The sequence below is a fragment of the Papio anubis genome, unplaced genomic scaffold (assembly GCF_008728515.1).
Source record: "Papio anubis isolate 15944 unplaced genomic scaffold, Panubis1.0 scaffold88, whole genome shotgun sequence".
Lineage (NCBI taxonomy): Eukaryota > Metazoa > Chordata > Mammalia > Primates > Cercopithecidae > Papio > Papio anubis.
The window spans coordinates 171,513-189,566 of NW_022169035.1; the positions used below are offsets into that span (position 1 = coordinate 171,513).

Consider the following 18,054-nt stretch of genomic DNA (forward strand, 5'->3'; position numbering starts at 1 on the left):
AACTGGAAGAAGATAAAACAAGAAGCCTAAAGAGGGAACTTAAAGAGGTAATGTGGGAGCAACTGGGTGACTTAACACACATCTCTGACTCATCTAAGCATTCACCAAGTCCACTTTACCCAATAATCTTTCTTGTATTACCATCTCCTTCCTCAGCCAGTAAAGGTACAATAACCATCTAAATATACTGTGTCTCTCTCATGAGATACAGTTTGGTTTGACTTCTCTATTACTTGCAACAGAAAAAATTTTTACTTACACAGGAAAGGGAGGCTCCTTAGAGGACATGGGAGTTTTGTTACCAGAAGACCATACATTGGATACAGGGCAGAAAAAACAATGGATTCTTCTACCTGCTCCAGGTCTCCAATCTCTTGCTCAATCTACTCTTCCTATTAATGCCAGTGTTATATTCTAAAATACTAGTTGTATCCTTTACATTCCTCTCCTACTCCCTTTAGCATAAAATCCAAAAGTTTTGGATGAAATCTAAAAGTAATCAAGGCCTTCTCAATGTGGTGCTAACTTGTCTTCAGTCTCCCAGGCCTATCAGACTTCTCCCATTTTCCAAAGTGTGCCCTGCATGCTCATGTCTTTTTTTCCAGATACTACCCGATGGAATCAAGCCCAGTTCAAATACTCTTTCTCCCTGTGTCCCCAGTTCTTATCAATTGTTCCTTCCATTATAGTCCAACAAGAGCAAGTAATTTGCATCTCTGCTCAGGACGCACTCATCCAGCTCACGCTGTACTTATTTTTTCTCTCCTGCGTTCCTCCACTATGGCAGTGACTTTCAAACTTTCAGCAATAGCATAGCTCATAGCAATAATAAGCAATAACTAGAAATACATTTTACATTATGTTCCAAGAGACACATTCATATAAACTATATATTTCATCAATTTTAAGAAGTACTTCCTCCATTTTAATGCCTGAAATCAGGATTTAGGTCAGGTGCGGTGGTTCATCCCTATAATCCCAGCACTTTGGGAGGCCTGAGGCAGGAGGATCACTTGAGCTTAGGAGTTGGAGATCAGCCTGGGCAACAAAGTGAGACCCAATCTCTACAAAAAATAATTAGCCAGGTATGGTGGTGCACACCTGTAGTCCCAACTACTCAGGAGCCTGAGGCAAGAGGATTGCTTGAGCCCGAGAGCTTGAGGCTGCAGTGAGCCATGATCACACCACTGCACTCCAGCCTGGGTGACAAAGTGAGAGTCTCTCAAAAAAAAAAAAAAAAAAAAAAAGATGTAGCAATAAGGTATCATATTTTGATAGAGTTTTCACTTTCTTAATAGTACATAAAATAATGGCATGTTTCATAATGAATGACATTTTCAGATCTGTTGAAATGTGTTACATAACCAAGACAAAAGTTGCACAAAACAATGTTTGCCCTTTCTTCTGGGCAAGCTCTCTTTGGTTTTTTGCTCCATTAAGACAAAATGCAAATTGTAATCCACTAAAATGATTTCACTACTCACCAATGGATCATAATCTGCAGTTTGAAAAAATGCTGAGAATTGAAACTTTTTTTGTTTTGTTGAGATGAAGTTTCACTCTTGTCGCACAGGCTGGAGTGCAATGGTGTGATCTCGGCTCACTGCAACCTCTGCCTCCCAGGTTCAAGCAACTCTCCTGCCTCAGCCTCCTGAGTAGCTGGGATTACAGGCGTGCACCACCACGTCTGGCTAATTTTGTATTTTTAGTAGAGAGGGGGTTTCACCATGTTGGTCAGGCTGGTCTCAAACTCCTAACATCACGTGATCCACCCGCCTCGGCTTCCCAAAGTGCTGGGATTACAGGTGTGAGCCACCACACCCGGCCTATGCCCAGCTAAATTTTGTATTTTCAGTAGAGACAGGGTTTCACCATGTTGGTCAGGCTGGTCTCGAACTACTAACCTCAGGTGATTCACCTGCCTTGGCCTCCCAGGGTGCTGGGATTACAGGCCTGAGCCACTGCACCCGGCCAAGCATTGAAACTTTTTATAGCTACAGAATGGGATTTATTTATTTATTTATTTTTTGGAGAGGGAGTCTCGTTCTGTCACCCAGATTGGAGCGCAGTGATCTCGGCGCACTGCAGCCTCCACCTCCTGGGTTGAAGTGATTCTCCTACCTCAACCTCCTGAGTAGCTGGGTGGCGCACGCCACCATGCTTGGCTAATTTTTTTTGTATTTTTTAGTAGAGATGTGGTTTTACCCTGTTGGTTGGGCTGATCTCAAACTCCTGACCTCAGGTGATCCACCCATCTTGGCTTCTCAAAGTGCTGGGACTACAGGTGTGAGCCACCACCTAGAATAGGATTAAGACCTAAAACCGGGCTGGGTGTAGTGGCTCACACCTGTAATCCCACCACTTTGGGAGGCTGAGGTGGGCGGATCACTTGAGGTCAGGAGTTCAAGACCAGCCTGGCCAACATAGTGAAACCCCCTCTCTAATAAAAATGCAAAAATTAGCTGGGTATGGTGGCGCCACCTGTAATCCCAGCTACTGGAAGGCTGAGACAGGAGAGTAGCTTGAACCTGGGAGGCAGAGCTTGCAGTGAGCCGAGATCCTGCCACTGCACTCCAGCCTGGGCCACAGAGCCAGACTCCATCGCACACACACACACACAAAAACTAAACTAAAACTGGCTGGGCCCAGTGGCTCACTCCTGTAATTCCAGCACTTTGGGAGGCCGAGGCGGGTGGTCAGGAGTTTGAGAACAGCCTGCTCAAGGTGGTGAAACCCCGTCTGTACTAAAAATACTACAATTAGCTGGGCGTGTGGTACAAGCCTGTAATCCCAGCTACTCAGGAGGCTGAAGCAGGAGAATCGCTTGAACCCGGGAGGCGGAGGTTGCAGTGAGCCGAGATTATGCCACTACACTCCAGCCTGAGTGACAAGAGCAAAACTCCATCTCAAAAAAAAAAAAAACCCAAAAAACTAAAACCAATTACATTAACATGACTTTACAATTCAACTATCTGCAATAAATATAACTTGAATTCCAAGAAACTCTTGCCCAAAACGGTGGAGTTGCAAATAACTTGATCGTGGTTTCAGGAACTTCCTAAAATCCATTTATCTCATTAAGTTACTGACAGAACTTGCCTTCATCAGGGTAAATAGCCCTCTGCTCTACTGAGTTTAACAACTATTTATCCCTTTAGGCTCTCTTCAAAACTCTCCCCATCCTCTGCCCACCCATCCTAAACTATGATATCACAAATTTGTCCCAAACCCAATCAGAACCCGTCACTGAAAAACCAATCTTAAACCAGATCCCTGGGCTGGGTGTGGTGGCTCACGCCTGTAATCCCAGCACTTTGGAAGGGCGAGGTGGGTGGATCACCAGGTCAGGAGATCGAGACCATCCTGGTCAACATGGTGAAACCTCATCTCTACTAAAAATACAAAAATTAGCTGGGCGTGGTGGCGCGCGCCTGTAGTCCCATCTACTCAGGAGGCTGAGGCAGGGGAATCGCTTGAGCAGAGGTTGCAGTGAGCCGAGATCGCGCCACTGCACTCCAGCCTGGCGACAGACCAAGGCTCTGTCTCAAAAACAAACAAACAAAAACCAGATCCCCCAAATCTTGTAATTATTCCATCCTTGACCTCCCCTTTTGAAAAGGTACAAAGATTCTGTCAACTTAGTGTCTCCCTTACTATTGTAAGCCAACTTTGCATTATCCACAGGTTATTTACCCGAAGTCAGCAGTGACACTGGATTAAACGCTCCTTGAGGGAAGGCACAGTGCTTGGTATTTATTCTCCCACCTTCTCTGGGTGATCAAACATTGACGGAAGAGGAAGGTAAATGAGTTCTCAAACAGTGAGAGGAAAAATGTCCTCAGGATCAGAGGAGAGCCTAGAGCAGGGGCAATGGGGCTGAAGGTAAGAGCTCTTGTTGCAGAAGTTGGAAATTCTGCGGTTGCAATAAGTCTCCCCTTTCTCTTGGTTTTATTCACTCATCACTTCTTCACACCTGGTACTCAGCTGACGTTGTTTTAAATATTAAAAAATAGAAAGCATTCCAGCTCACCCCAACCACTTAACTTCGTTACTCTGTGATTTTTTTTTTTTTTTTTTTTTTTTTGAGACGGAGAGTCACGCTTTCGCCCAGGCTGGAGTGTAGTAGCGCGATCTCAGCTAACGGCAAGCCCCCGCGGGTTTCACGCGATTCTCCTGCCTCAGCCTCCCGAGTAGCTGGGATTACAGACGTGAGCCACCACACCTGGCTAGTTTTTATATTTTTAGTGGAGACGGGGCTTTCACCACGTTGGCGGTGCTGGTCTCGAACTCCTGGCCTCAGGTGATCTGCCCGCCTGGGCCTCCCAAAGTGCTAGGATTACAGGCGTGTACCACCACGCCCGGCCCTTTGTGATTTTTTTTGAAGTGGCCTTTGCCTCACTCTTGAAGATGCCCATAATAATGGCTAAGGGGCTGTTGTATGGTTCTCATCGGCATTGTATGGTGATGAAGTCATTGAAAAAATATGCTGACCTGCGTCTCTAATTTCATAAATACTAAATTTCACATAAACACTGGAAAGGCTCCTTGGACTCAATAAGCCATTAAAAGTAATGTAAGTTTGCTTTTAGCCAAGAAGTGGGCCCAAGAAGGTACCCATCCACCTTTCTACGTTTCACAGTGCATCCCTTTTCAAATTCAAATTATTCTATCCCAGTTCCTGCAACAAGGCAGGTACTCTGGCCTCCCAGTCTTTGCTTACACTGTTCTCTCGGCAGAAACACCCTCCCCTTCACCTCCTGGTTACATCCGCTCCTCCAAGATCTAGCTGAAAGGCCACCCGTGGCGACCTCTCTCCTAAAAGCCTTCCTGCATACTCTCTGGCAGAATGAATGACCTCAGTACTTGGCCTCGGACGCGTCTGCCTTGTGCTCCGGCTGCCGCCTTCCAGCCTAATCCATCTTGAGGTCCAGCCTTCCTGGAGACTGAGGCCTCTTCCTCTCGGATTGCCCAGTGCTCTGCACGTAGTAGGTGCTTAGTAAACGCTCGCACTGGGTTTGGTCACTTTGTTCCCTTAATGCCGGGGCAGGTAGTGGAGCAGAAACGGCCCCGGCTGTCTTCCTTCTTGCCCGCCCGCAGGCAAAACCCCCGGAGGCGCAGGACTAGCCGCGTGCCTTTCCCACCGCCCCCGCGGCGCGCACAGCCCAGTCACGGGCGCTGGAAATTCCGGCGCGTGCGGGCGCGCTGGGCAGGGCGGGGGCGGGAGAACCCGTGGAGTGAGCCTGTGACGTGAGGGGGCGTGGCACGGCGAGGCCCCGCCCCCTCTCCCTCGCCCTCTCTCGCGGGTCGGGGTTACATGGCGGCGACTGCGGCAAAGCGAGAGCCTCGGAGACGCCGCTGCTGCCAGCACAGCCGGAGACCTGAGCCGACACTGGGGGCTGTCCGCGGGTCCCGCACTCTCTCAATGAGTCGGAGAAATCCCGTGAGTGTGTGTGTGTACGTGTGCGGGGTGCGCCGGCGGGGCGGCTCGGGAGGGCGCCGCGGCGGGCCCGGCAGCGGCGGAGCCGGCTCCCTCCTCCATTGTGTGTGACCCTCCGGCGGCTGCCGCTCAACAAAGGCGCTTTTGTTTGGTCTGCCGCCCGCCCCCTGCTCGTCCGCTTGCCCGCTCTCTCGGGCCTGGCCGGCGCGTCCCCGCGCGGGCCGGCGGGCGGCGGGCCGGGGTCTCCGCGTGGGGCCGGCGAGGCGGCCAGTGGGCCCCTCCCACCCGGCACGCCCCTCGCCGGTCGCCCTGCCGGGCTGAGCCCGTTCCCTGGCCCCGCACGCCGGCTGCCGCCCCGCCACCTGCGCCCGGCTCCGCGGGTTCGAAACCCAGCCGGACCAGAGGGCGGGCGAGCGAGGGGCGGCGGCCCGGGGAACATGAGGTGGCGTGGAGTCTCGCCTTCTTGGCACTCTGCCTTTCGAAATGCTCCCGCGTCTCCTCCCCCGTCCCACCCGGTGACTCGGCCTCAGCTGACTTCGGCCGGGCAAAGTCTCCAGTGGCGTAGCGCGCAGCGCTCTCCCGGCTCGCCTCAGAGCCCTGAAGTCTGCCCAAGTTTTGAGTCTAGCCATGAATGAGGTACTGAAAACTCGGAGACGAAATTCCTAATTTCCTCCCCCGGCCCTGCAGTCTTGCCTTAGCTTCTTTCGGGACCTTAAGTGGTGTTCTGTGAAAGTGCCCAAATGAAAGCTTGTTTTGTCGGTTCACCAGAAAGGGCCTTGTCACTTTGCTGTGCATTTTAGTCCGCCTTGTGAGTTGTGTCGAAAAGTAAAGGTGTTTTGGCAACCTTTTGTTTATTGACGAGTGTAGAACCCAACCGGTTCAAGTGTTACGGGGGAGCTCTGTGCAGCAGGAGCTTCTCGATTCCTTTCCTGTTTTATTTTTTCTTTTGCTTGTTCATTGGAAAAGGTCCAGTGAAAGGGACTGGTGAGTTGGAATTAGAAGCCGACTTGTATTAACGTCGTAATTCATGTTCATTGCTAAAGATGCAGTCTAAGTAATGACTTTTTTTTTTTAAATTTTAACGGATACAGATGATTTGTCAAGGGGAAAAATTAACATGCCGTACAATGAAGAGCAAGCAGCTTCAAAGTAATTTTCTGATGGCTGATTCTTCTAGCCTGTCTCTTACAGTTCCGATTGGGCATGTCCTCTCTCTTTAACGCTGGAAAACCGAGATGGAAAGAATGATCTGACCAGAAGAATGTAGGGTCCAAACAGGGCCTGGCCCTGAAATCAGGAATTTCTTCATAGAAATGTCAGATTTTAATTTTTAAAAAATAATTTTGAATTGGGTGAAAGAAACTTTGTCTTTAGATAGTAATTGTTCAAACATGTTTATGAAGTGTTTGCTATGTGCCAGGGAGTGTAAAGTCTTTTCACATATGTTACATCATTTAAGAATTGCCTTGTTAAGCGTGTCAAATTATTTATTGATGTCCTGAATTCAGTAATTGCAGTTAATCTAGAAAATATGCCAGATTTGAGCAGAACATATTTGATCACCTAGGTATTACTGTTCAGAAGAAAACACTGGAAAATGGAGAATATTTTAGGAAAAACTTAGTATATGAGGATATTTTGGAATTCAGTTATTTGCAAAAGAGGATTAGAAGTAGTCGTTGGCTACTTGTGATTAAAAAATCCAGAGAAGAGTGATCTGAAGTAAGTTAATTTTGCAATTAAAAAAATGCACTCATTCTAAAGACAAATGTTAGCACTAAAAGTGTTGCAGTGCTTTACATAAATTCATTTAAAGCATCGTGAGAATCAACTGACAAAATAGTAAGGTTTGCTGACTCAGGGTACTTTGCTGAAGGGGATGGGGTCGGGTAGGAGGAAGCTTACAAGTGCTGCTGCAAGTTTTGAGTTGGATGATGACTCATGCTGCCCACGGACTGCTACGTGGCTTTTTTTTTTTTTAATTGTATTTTTTTTTAAATGATAGGCTAAAATGTTCCTGTCCACATTGAAATTCTCTCTCATTTTTTTCTGAAGAGGAACAGCAGTTTCTATAAAGTAATGGCTTCTTAAATTGCATTTTAAAAGGATATCCTATACCCTACAGGTGGAATTGTGTAACGTTTGCTGAGAGGAAAGGTAAAACCAATTGCTGGTCAGGTGCTGAAATTAAATGTTTGATACTAACAGGTTTTTGGCTACTGCTGAGAGAGATTTGTTACAGGTTATTTATAAAGGACAGATAGTACTTTTATGGAGTCGTTAGAAATTGACCTTATATTTTTATTGGTTATGTGGGTTATCTTTATCTTTAATATTTAATCAGATATGGCTCTGAATATGAAAGTTTCACTCTCATGGAATTATTAAAACATTATATGTTGTGCTTTGTGATTTATGTGAATTTTCTGTTTTAATAAAGACAATTTGAAATAGGTATTAGGCACTATTTTTCATTTTTTTTAAGATAAGCTGAATGTACAGTTCCAAATTTAAAACTTTAAGTTGAAACTTGGTAATAAGATACATCTTTTGACTGATTTTAAAACAGGCAACGTTTAGCAAGTTGGCTTAAAATAAGATTGAGAGGGGGAAAAAGATTGAGAATGGCAGTTTAAGAGTGGGGCTGGGTGCGGTGGCTCACACCTGTAATCCCAGCACTTTGGGATTCCACTGAGGTGGAAGGATCGCTTGAGGCCAGGGGTTCAAGACCAGTATGGGCAACATAACAAAACCCTGTCTCAATTTTTAAAATAAAAGAAAAATTTCCCACCCATCCTCTAGTTTTTCTGTGTATACTGTTTAATTTTTCAAATGGATTTGAGGAGTTTGTGGACAGTAAAGTGTTTGTTGTTGTTTTTGTGAGACAGGGTCTTGCTCTGTCACCCAGGCTGGAGTGCAATGGTGCGATCACTGTTAACTGCAACCTCTATTTCCTGGGCTCAGGTGATCCTCCTGCCTCAGCCTCCTGAGTCCCTGGGACCACAGCTGTGTGCGACCATGCCTGGCTAGTTTTTGTATTTTTTGTAGAGATGAGTTTTCACCATGTTGCCCAGGCTGTTCTTGAACTCTTGGGCTCAAGCAATCTGCCTGCTTCAGCCTTCCAAAGTGTTGGGATTACAGGTGTGAGCCCCTGCTCCCGGCCCGTAAAATGTATTGTTAATGTGAATTAAATTTTTGGAACTATTTTGGAAGAGTATTGCGTGCTTTATATCTAGAGGATTTTTAAATAAAGTTTTAATTCAAACTTTAAAAAAAAAATTTCTAGTAAAGGAAACATAAAAATACAAAGTATTGAAAATTTTCAGAGCATCACATTACTTAGAGGTTTAACACATTTCCGGCATTGTTTTCAAATATAGGTAATTAGCTGTGGTGTGCATAATTCAGAGTTTAAAAACAAACTGAAGCCAGGGCAGTGGCTAACGCTTGGAATCCCAGCACTTTGGGAGGCTGAGGTGAGACTCCAAAAAACAAACAAACAAACAAAAACTGGATATCTTAGCTTGCTTCCTATCTGCAAGGTACTGTTTTATGAAATGCTGAGCCTTCTCACCACTGCTATCCAATTCCTTGTTACTTTTGAACCATTCGAACCTTGTGTTACTCTAGGTCCCCTGTTAAAATGGAAAGAAGATGCCTCAGAAGTAAATTCTGTGTGGCATTGTTGGCTGCCTTCATTAGTTCCTTCAGCCTGTTTTGTGGGCTGTTACATTACACAACAACCTGCCTGTGGTATGGGAATTTTGCTCATTTTTATTGCTGAGAGCCTTGACTGAGACTTTAAGAAAACAACTCCAATGTTACTGTAGTTAATGGCATTTTCCAGGGGTTGCTTTCATGTGAAGCTGATGCTTTTAAGGTGACAGTGATGTGGGCCAAGTCCAGCACTGGTTTTTTCATCTCCATGAACTGCCTATTTGGAAAATACTGTGTGGCTCTCTGATAGAGTTGGTTTTTTTGTTTGTTTGTTTTTTGTTTTTTGTTTTGAGATGAGTCTCACTGTGTCGCCAGGCTGGAGTGCGGTGGCGCCATCTTGGCTCACTGCAACCTCCGCCTCCCACATTCAAGCGATTCTTCAGCTTCAGCCTCCTGAGTAGCTGGGACTTCAGGCACACGCCACCATGCCCAGCTAATTTTTGTATTTTTTTTTTTTTTTTTAGTAGAGACGGGGTTTCATTATGTTGGCCAGGATGGTCTCGCTCTCTTGACCTCCTGATCCACCCGCCTGGGCCTCCCAAAGTGCTGGGATTACAGGTGTGAGCCACTGTGCCCGGCCCATAGAGTTCTAAAAGTTTTGTCTTTTATACATGTCAGTCTTCTAAGTCCATTTCTAAAAACTTGTTCAGAGATTGAATGCTTATATAGCAAATAAAATTTTCCCATTAATTTTCATTAAATTTGGTGTTTTTTTCACAGAAAAAAAATGGTATCATAAAACTTGTTTTTAGAATCCTAGCATTGGCCGGGCGCGGTGGCTCATGCCTGTAATCCCAGCACTTTGGGAGGCCGAGACAGGCGGATCACGAGGTCAGGAGATCGAGACCATCCTGGCTGACACAGTGAAACCCTGTCTCTACTAAAAAAAAAAAAATAGAATCCTAGCATTTGCCTCAGAAAAGTCTGCCTCTGCAGAGTGCAAATCTATATGCATTTAATTCTGTACAATCATAAAACTTTTAAAATATTACTGTTTTGGAGGTGTCATGGGCATTATCTTGCTTCATTCATGTACATCATTTGACAGTTAAGGAAACTAAGGCCTGGAGAGATCTAAGACCTTGGTACTGAAAGTGTGAATTCTGGACCAACAGTATTAGCATCACCTGTGAACTTGTTAGAAGTTAGAATCTTGACCTCATCTCAGTCCTACTGAATTAGAATCTTAGAATCTACATTTTTTTTGTAAATAAGAGGCACAATCTTGCCCTGTTGCCCAGTTTGGATCGGAGTGTAATGGTGTGATCATAATGCATTGCCACCTGGAACTCCTGGACTCAAGTAATCCTCTCACCTCAGTAGCTGGAATACAGGTGTGTACCATCATACACTGCCCTTTTTTTTTTTTTTTTTTTTTTTTAAAAGAAGTGGAGTCTCGCTGTGTTGCCCATGCTGTTGTCAAACTCCTGGCCTCCTACCATGCTGGGAAGAACCTACATTTTAACAAGATTTTCAAGTCATTCAGTGCGCATTCAGTTTGAGAAGCACTGCTTAATGATGCATACACCTGGGCAGTATAGTGAGACCCTGTCTCTACAAAATAAAATGAGCCAGTTGTGGTGTGCACACTGTAGTCCCAGCTACTTTAGAGGCTGAGATGAGAGGATTGCTTGAGCCCAGGAGGTTGAGGCTGCAGTGAGCCCTGATCGCACCACTGCGTTCCAGCCTGGGCAACAGCAAGAGACCCTGTCTCAAAAAAATACGTAAATAAATAAAAATTAAAATGATGCATACATGGTTGTTCAGCTCGTTAGTCTTCTGAGCTGCTCTTTCCACTGACCCTTCTGAAAAAAGTCAAATGGAAAATGTAGAAGCTAATCACTGCCCAGTTGAACTTTCTATGATGATAGATGTGTTCCAGTGAGGTAGCCATTGGCCGTGTGTGACTGTTGAATACTTGACGAGCAAGTAGTGCACTTGAGGAATTGAATTTTTTATTTAATTTTAGTTACTTTAAATAGCTGGACGTAGCTGGTGGTTACATGGACAACACAGATCTAGATGATCTTTGCCCACTCTAAAATCTAAGTTGTAATTTAATAATGGGTTAGACTCAGTTTAATAATTGTTCTCTCCTAATGTACAAATTGGAGAGAGGGTATGTTGACTTAGTTTTTCTCATATGCCCAGATATTATTTTAGTATGTATTATAAAACAGTGCTGATTTTCTAATTGATACATCTGTGTTCAATAAAGTAGATAATCTAAGTTGTAAGAAAGTCCATTCCTTCCCATCTAAGAGGTATTTTCACTTGTATTTTTTAAAAGTGGCTGTTATTTGCTTAGTTATTCTGTGGAAAGCATTGACAGGATAGTTTTTGCCTCTGGCCTAGTACCTCTAGGCTTGTTGGCACTTGTTGGTAACTTCCAGATTGATCTGCTGTTTATGTTAATTCCAGGTGCTGAAACAGAGTGGTTCTTAACCTCCCACCTTTTTTTTTTTTTTTGAGAGGGAGTTTTGCCGTTATTGCCCAGGCTGGAGTGCAGTGGCATGATCTTCACTCACTGCAACCTCCGCTTCCTGGGTTCAAGTGATTCTCATGCCTCAGCCTCCCAAGTAGCTGGGATTATAGGCATGCGCCACCACACCCAGCTAATTTTGTATGTTTAGTAGAGATGGGGCTTCAACCATGTTTGAAGTAGATAAAGTAACCTAACCTCAGGTGATCCACCTGTCTCGGCCTCCCAAAGTGCAGGGATTACAGGTGTGAGCCACCACGCCTGGCCTTAACCTCCCACCATATGCAATGGGAAAATTCTAACCCTGTAGTCACAGGCCTATGTCCAAATTCCGGCATTTACTGGGTGTGTAATTTCATGAAGTTGCTTTTCTTAGAGCATCATTGTTCTTGTTTATAAAATGATATTTACAAGACTGTAGTTAGAGAAGAGAGAAATAATTTGTCATTTAGAAAATGCCTGTCATGGCTGGGCGCGGTGGCTCACGCCTGTAATCCCAGCACTTTGGGAGGCCGAGGTGGGCGGATCACAAAGTCAGGAGTTCTAGACTAGCCTGGCCAACATGGTGAAAACCCGTCTCTACTAAAAATACAAAAAATTAGCCAAGTGTGGTGGTGCATGCCTGTACTGCCAGCTACTCTGAAGGCTGAGGCAGGAGAATCACTTGAACCCAGGAGGTGGAAGTTGCTTTGAGCCGAGTTCGCACCATTGCACTCCAGCCTGGGCGACAGAGCGAGACTCCATCCTGAGAAAAGAAAACAAAATGCCTGTCGCGGCCGGGCACGGTGGCTCATGCCTGTAATCCCAGGACTTTGGGAGGCCAAGGCGGGCAGATGACAAGGTCAGGAGTTCAAGACCAGCCTGGCCAGCATGGTGAAACCCCATCTCTACTAAAAATACAAAAAAGCTGGCCATGGTGGTGGGTGCCTGTAATCTCAGCTACTTGGGAGGCTGAGGCAGGAGAATTGCTTGAACCCAGTGGGGGGAGTTTGCAGCAAGCTGAGATCATGTCACTGCACTGTAACCTAGGCGACAGAGCGAGACTCCTTCTCAAAAAAAAAAAAAAATAGAAAATGCCTGTCACATAATAGGTCCTTAGTAGATATGAGTTACCTACCCTCCCCCTTCTGCTTGGATTTTATAGCCCTCTGTAATTGAGTTATATGCTTAAGATTCGAATCAGGCGTAATACATATTTTGAGTCTCGGTCTCTACCAGTTACTGTAATTTCATGCCTTGCCTCATTCATGTTGTATCCCATGTAGATTTCGCCACTTGCGCTCTGGATTTCTTCTCTTGACTTTTTTTTTAATCTTAATTTTTGTTTGTGTGTAGATGGGGTCTCCCTATGTTGCCCAGGCTGGACTCAAGCAGTCATCCTGCCTCGGCCTCAAAAAGTGCTGGGATTACAGGCATGAGCCACTCTGCTCAGTCTGTTGATTTCTCTTTATTTATGTATTTATCATTTATTGAGATGGAGTCTCACTCTGTTGGCCAGGTTGAAGCGCAGTGGCATGATCTTGGCTCGCTGCAGCCTCCACCTCCCAGGTTCAAGTGATTCTTCTGCCTCAGCCTCTTGAGTAGTTGGGACTACAGGTGCCCACCACCACGCCCGGCTAATTTTTGTATTTTTAATAGAGATGAGGATTCGTCTCTGTGTTGGCCAGGCTGGTCTTGAACTACTGACCTCAAGTGATTTGTCTGCCTTGGCCTCCCAAAGTGCTGGGATTGCAGGTGTGAGCCACCGCACCCTGTCAGCCTGTTGACTTCTTAAGGACTTACCTCGTTCTTGCCTGCATCATGAATTTTTCCCTTTCTGGATCATCTTTATTAGTATACAGATGTGCTTTAGAGCTGTACTGTCCAGTATGGTAGCTACTAACCAACAGTGCTTTCTGCAATGAAATGTGTGGGTGTTAAAAGAAAAATTTAAAAAATTTAGTTCCTCAGTGATGCTAGCCATATTTCAGTTGTTCAGTAGCCATAGATGGCTAATGGCTGCTTTATTGGACAGTGCAGATATAGAACATCCCTATCATTGCAGACAGCACTATTGGACAGCAGCTGTAAGTGAGGCTTCCTTCTTTATAAGCCCTCTCCCCCATTCCACATTATTCTCTAGCTATAGCCTCATTTCTCTGATTCTCCTCCAAACCAGTTTTCAAAAGTTGTCATTTTGTGCTCTCTCTGCTTTCCTTTGCTTCTCAGCCTACTACAGATTGGCCTCCATTCTTACCACTAAAACTACTCTGATCAAAGTTACCACTGGTTTCTATTTACTAAATTCGTCTTACAGGCTCTTGTAGGAGCATTCAGTGTAGTTGACCACTGTTTTCTGCCTGTTCATCTACTTCTCATTTTATGAGACATATGTTCTTGTTTTCCTTCACTTTACTCCTTGTTATACTGTATTTTTTTTTTTTTTTTCTGAGATGGAGTCTCGCTGTCCTCCAGGCTGGAGTGCAGTGGAGCAATCAACGTCTGCTCACTGCAACTGCCACCTGCTGGGTTCAAGTGATTCTCCTGCCTCTCAGCCTCCCCAGTAGCTGGGATTACAGGCGCACACCACCACGCCTGGCTAATTTTTGTAGTTTTAGTAGAGATGGGGTTTCACCATGTTGGTCAGGCTGGTCTTGGAACTCCTAACCTCAGGTGATCCATTGACCTTGGCCTCCCAAAGTGCTGGGATTACAGGTGTGAGCCATTGCACCTGGCCCTTTTTTTTTTTTTTTTTTTTTTTTTTAAAAAAAAAAACAGGCTTCTCTCCTTTACCTGCATCTAAGTATTGGCATACCTAAGACAGGATAAAACTCCTGGGTTTTTTTTTTCACCCTCTTTTTCTAAATTCATCCCCTAGGTGGTCTCATTCAACTCATTGTTTTAAATGCCATCTATATGTGAATCATTCTCATATTTATGTTTCTGGTTTAGACTTCTTGCCTGAGCTCCAGACATACTATCCAACTGCCTTGCTAGACATTACCACTTAGTAACCTAGTAGTCAGTTGTCTAAATATACTTCACATGTCCAAAATAGAACTCTCTTCCATAATATTCTTCCAGTCTTTGTCTCTTCCATAACTGGCACCTAGGAGTTATCCTTGAATCCTGTTTTTCCCTTATCCCATAGCTAATCCATCATCAAGTTCTTTTGGTCTCCAGAATATCACTGAAATCTATTTATTCAATGATCTGTTTTATATCTTTATTTCTACCACCCTAGTCTCAGCCACCATTATGTCACCTGGCTTACTGAAATAGCTCTTACCTGGTTTTTGCTTTCACTCAGCTAGCTACCTTGTTCAGACATTCTTTCTCCCAGTAACAAGAATCTTCTTTCAAAAATGTAAATGAAATAGTGTAGACTGCCTGCTTAAAGTGGTTTCCTAGTTTTTCTTTGGTCTTAGTTATGAGATTCAGAATCCTGCCTCATGTGTTCTTCCTATCTTATTGCTACCTCCTTTCCTACGCCCTTTGCTGGAGATGCTGTGGCTACACTGGCATTTCTTTTGCTCCAAAATGCCAAGTTTTGTCCCGCCTTAGGTTGTTCAATTTGTTGTTTCCTCTGTTAGGAATGCCCTTCTCCCATCTCTTAGCAATGCTGGTAGCTTCTTATTCAGGTTTCAGCTCCTCAGAGGGCCATTTCCCAGCTACTAGGCCAAACCTGAATTTGTTGATTAGCTAACTTATTTGTTGGTCTGTCCTTACTAGACTGCAAGCTCTTTGGAAGCAGAATAACCTTGTCCGTCTTATTCTCTACTGTATCATCATACAGTGCCTTTCACATGCTAAGTGCTCAGTAAATTTTTGTGGACTGTATAAAATGTTTGATTCCTTTAAATCTCGGAAGGGAAAAACTGCATTAATAATTGCATTGTACCCAGCGTAACATGATTCTGGACTGGGTCCTTTACGTCCCAAGTACATGATTGGGATTATTGCAGAAACTTAAATGGGGTCTGATTATTAGATGGTAGTACTATACCAGCATTGATTTCCTGATTTTGATGATTATATTTTAGTTATGCAGAAGAAGGTTTTTTTTTTTTTTTTTTTGAGACAGAGTCTCAGTCTGTTGCCCAGAACGAAGGAGTACAGTGGTGCAATCTCAGCTCACTGCAACCTGCACTTCCCAGGTTCAAACAATTCTCCTGCCTCAGCCTGCGGAGTAGCTGGGACTACAGGCATGCGCTACCCTGCCCAGCTAATTTTTTTTGTTTGTTTTTTTGGGTTTTTTTTGAGACAGGCTCTCACTCTGTTACCCAGGCTGGAGTACAGTGGCGTGATCTCGGCTGACTGCAGTCTCTGCCTCCTGGGTTCAAGCAGTTCTCATGCCTCAGCCTCCCGAGTTGCTGGGATTACAGGCGCCACCTTGCCCGGCTCATTTTTTTTGTATTTTTAGTAGAGAAAGGGTTTCACCGTGTTGGTTGGACTGGTCTTGAACTCTTGACCTCAAAGGATCCACCCTCCTTGGCCTCCCAAAGTGCTGGGATTACAAATGTGAGCCACCACGCCTGGCGTTAATTTTTGTATTTTTAGTAGGGAGACAGGGTTTCCCCCTGTTGGCCAGGCTGGTTTCAAACTCCTGATGTCAAGGGATCCGCCCACCTTGTCCTCCCAATGTGCCAGGATTACAGGTATGAGCTGCTGTGCCCGGCCAGAAAAAGGTCTTTGTCTTTAGGAAATATACTCTACTCAAAGGGTTGGGGAGTGAAGGGAGATATGTACTAGTCAATAAAAAAAAAAAAAGGTACGGTGAGAGATCTTGGAATTTGGTTTACAAACCTGGTTCAAATCCTGGCTCTCTCATTTATGTGTGATCTTGAATGTATTTTTTAAATTATCTAAAATAAAGATTATAATATTTATTTTGCCTATTGGGAGGATTTAGTGTAAGGGTATATGTCCAACACAATGCTTCACATATAATACAATCTCAATAAAACCTTGCTTATATTCTTTTAAAATTCAAATATTAGAAAATGTTGACCAGGCATGGTGGTTCACGCCTGTAATCTCAGCACTTTGGGAGGCCCAGGTGGGAGGTTTGCTTGAGCCCAGGAGTTCAAGACTAGTTTAGGCAACATTGTGAAACCTTGTCTCTACCAAGATAATAAAAAAATTGAGCCAGGCGGGGCTGCTCACACCATGGGCATAGCTACTCAAAAGGCTGAGGTGGTCCACCCACCTTGAGCACTGGTGGCGGAGGTTGCAATGAGTCATGTTCATGCCACTGCACTTCAGCCTGGGCGAGCGAGACCCTGTCTCAAGATATAAATAAAATAAAAATTTCAACATTTTATTTTCATGTTCAGTACTATGACTTCCTTTATAATACGAACAAATAATTTTTTTTTTTTGAGACGGAGTCTTGCTCTGTCACCTGGGCTGTAGTGCAGTGGCGTAATCTCGGCTCACTGCAAGCTCTGCCTCCCAGGTTCACGCCATTCTCCTGCCTCAGCCTCCCGAGTAGCTGGGACTACAGGCGCCCGCCACCATGCCTGGCTCATTTTTTGTATTTTTAGTAGAGACGGGGTTTCACTCTGTTAGCCAGGATGGTCTCGATCTCCTGGCCTCATGATCCGCCTACCTCGGCCTCCCAAAGTGCTGGAATTACAGGTGTGATCCACCGTGCCCAGCCCAATAATTTTTAATTTTTAAGTTTTTTTTTTTTTTGAGACAGGGTCTTGCTCTGTCGCCAGACTGGAGCGCAGTTCCGCAATCCCGGCTCACTGCAACCTCCGACTCCCTGGTTCAAGCGATTCTCCTGCCTCAGCCTCCTGAGTAGCTGGGATTACAATCATGTGCCACCATGCTTGGCTAATTTTGTATTTTTAATAGAGGTGGGGTTTCTGCATGTTGGCCAGGCTGGTCTCTAACTCCCAATCTCAGGTGATCCACCTGCCCTGGCCTCCCGAAGTGCTGGAATTACAGGCGTGAGCCACCGCGCCTGGCCATGGATAGATATTTTTAATAGGCTTTTTATATTTTCGAGATGTTTACCCTTTCTGAGTTTTTTATTCCTCTCTGTAGATCTGGGGTTGGTTACATTTTTCTTTCATCCTAAAGGACTTCTTTTAGCATTTCTTGAAGTGAAAATCTGCTGGAGACAGATTCTATCCATTTTTTTTTAAATACTTTTTTTCTTTCTTTGTTTTTTGACGCGGAGTTTCACTCTTGTTGCCCAGGCTGGAGTACAATGGCGCAATCTTGGCTCACCGCAACCTCTGCCTCCCACATTCAAGTGATTCTCCTGCCTCAGCCTCCCTAGCAGCTGGGGTTACAGGCATGCGCCACCACACCCAGCTAATTCTGTATTTTTAGTAGAGATGGGGGTTTCTCCATGTTGGTCAGGCTGGTCTCAAACTCCTGACTTCAGGTGATCTGCCCGCCTCAGCCTCTCAAAGTGCTGGGGTTA

The 18,054-nt window shown here is 44.9% G+C and overlaps 1 protein-coding gene across 3 annotated transcripts in view; it reads left to right on the forward strand.

Annotated features, from left to right (window-relative positions):
- LOC101003631 (mitogen-activated protein kinase 6) overlaps window positions 1-18,054 on the forward strand; it is a 63,149-nt gene that overhangs the window by 9,511 nt on the left and 35,584 nt on the right. The window contains exon 1 of one of the 3 annotated variants that reach the window (XM_031662708.1): window positions 5,273-5,440. The exons of 1 other annotated variant lie outside the window; for it this stretch is intronic. The gene's annotated coding sequence lies outside the window, so the exon portion shown is untranslated. Of the gene's footprint in view, window positions 1-5,272; window positions 5,441-5,875; window positions 6,074-18,054 lie in introns of those variants that run through there. One more of the 3 variants, XM_031662709.1, reaches the window with a different exon arrangement.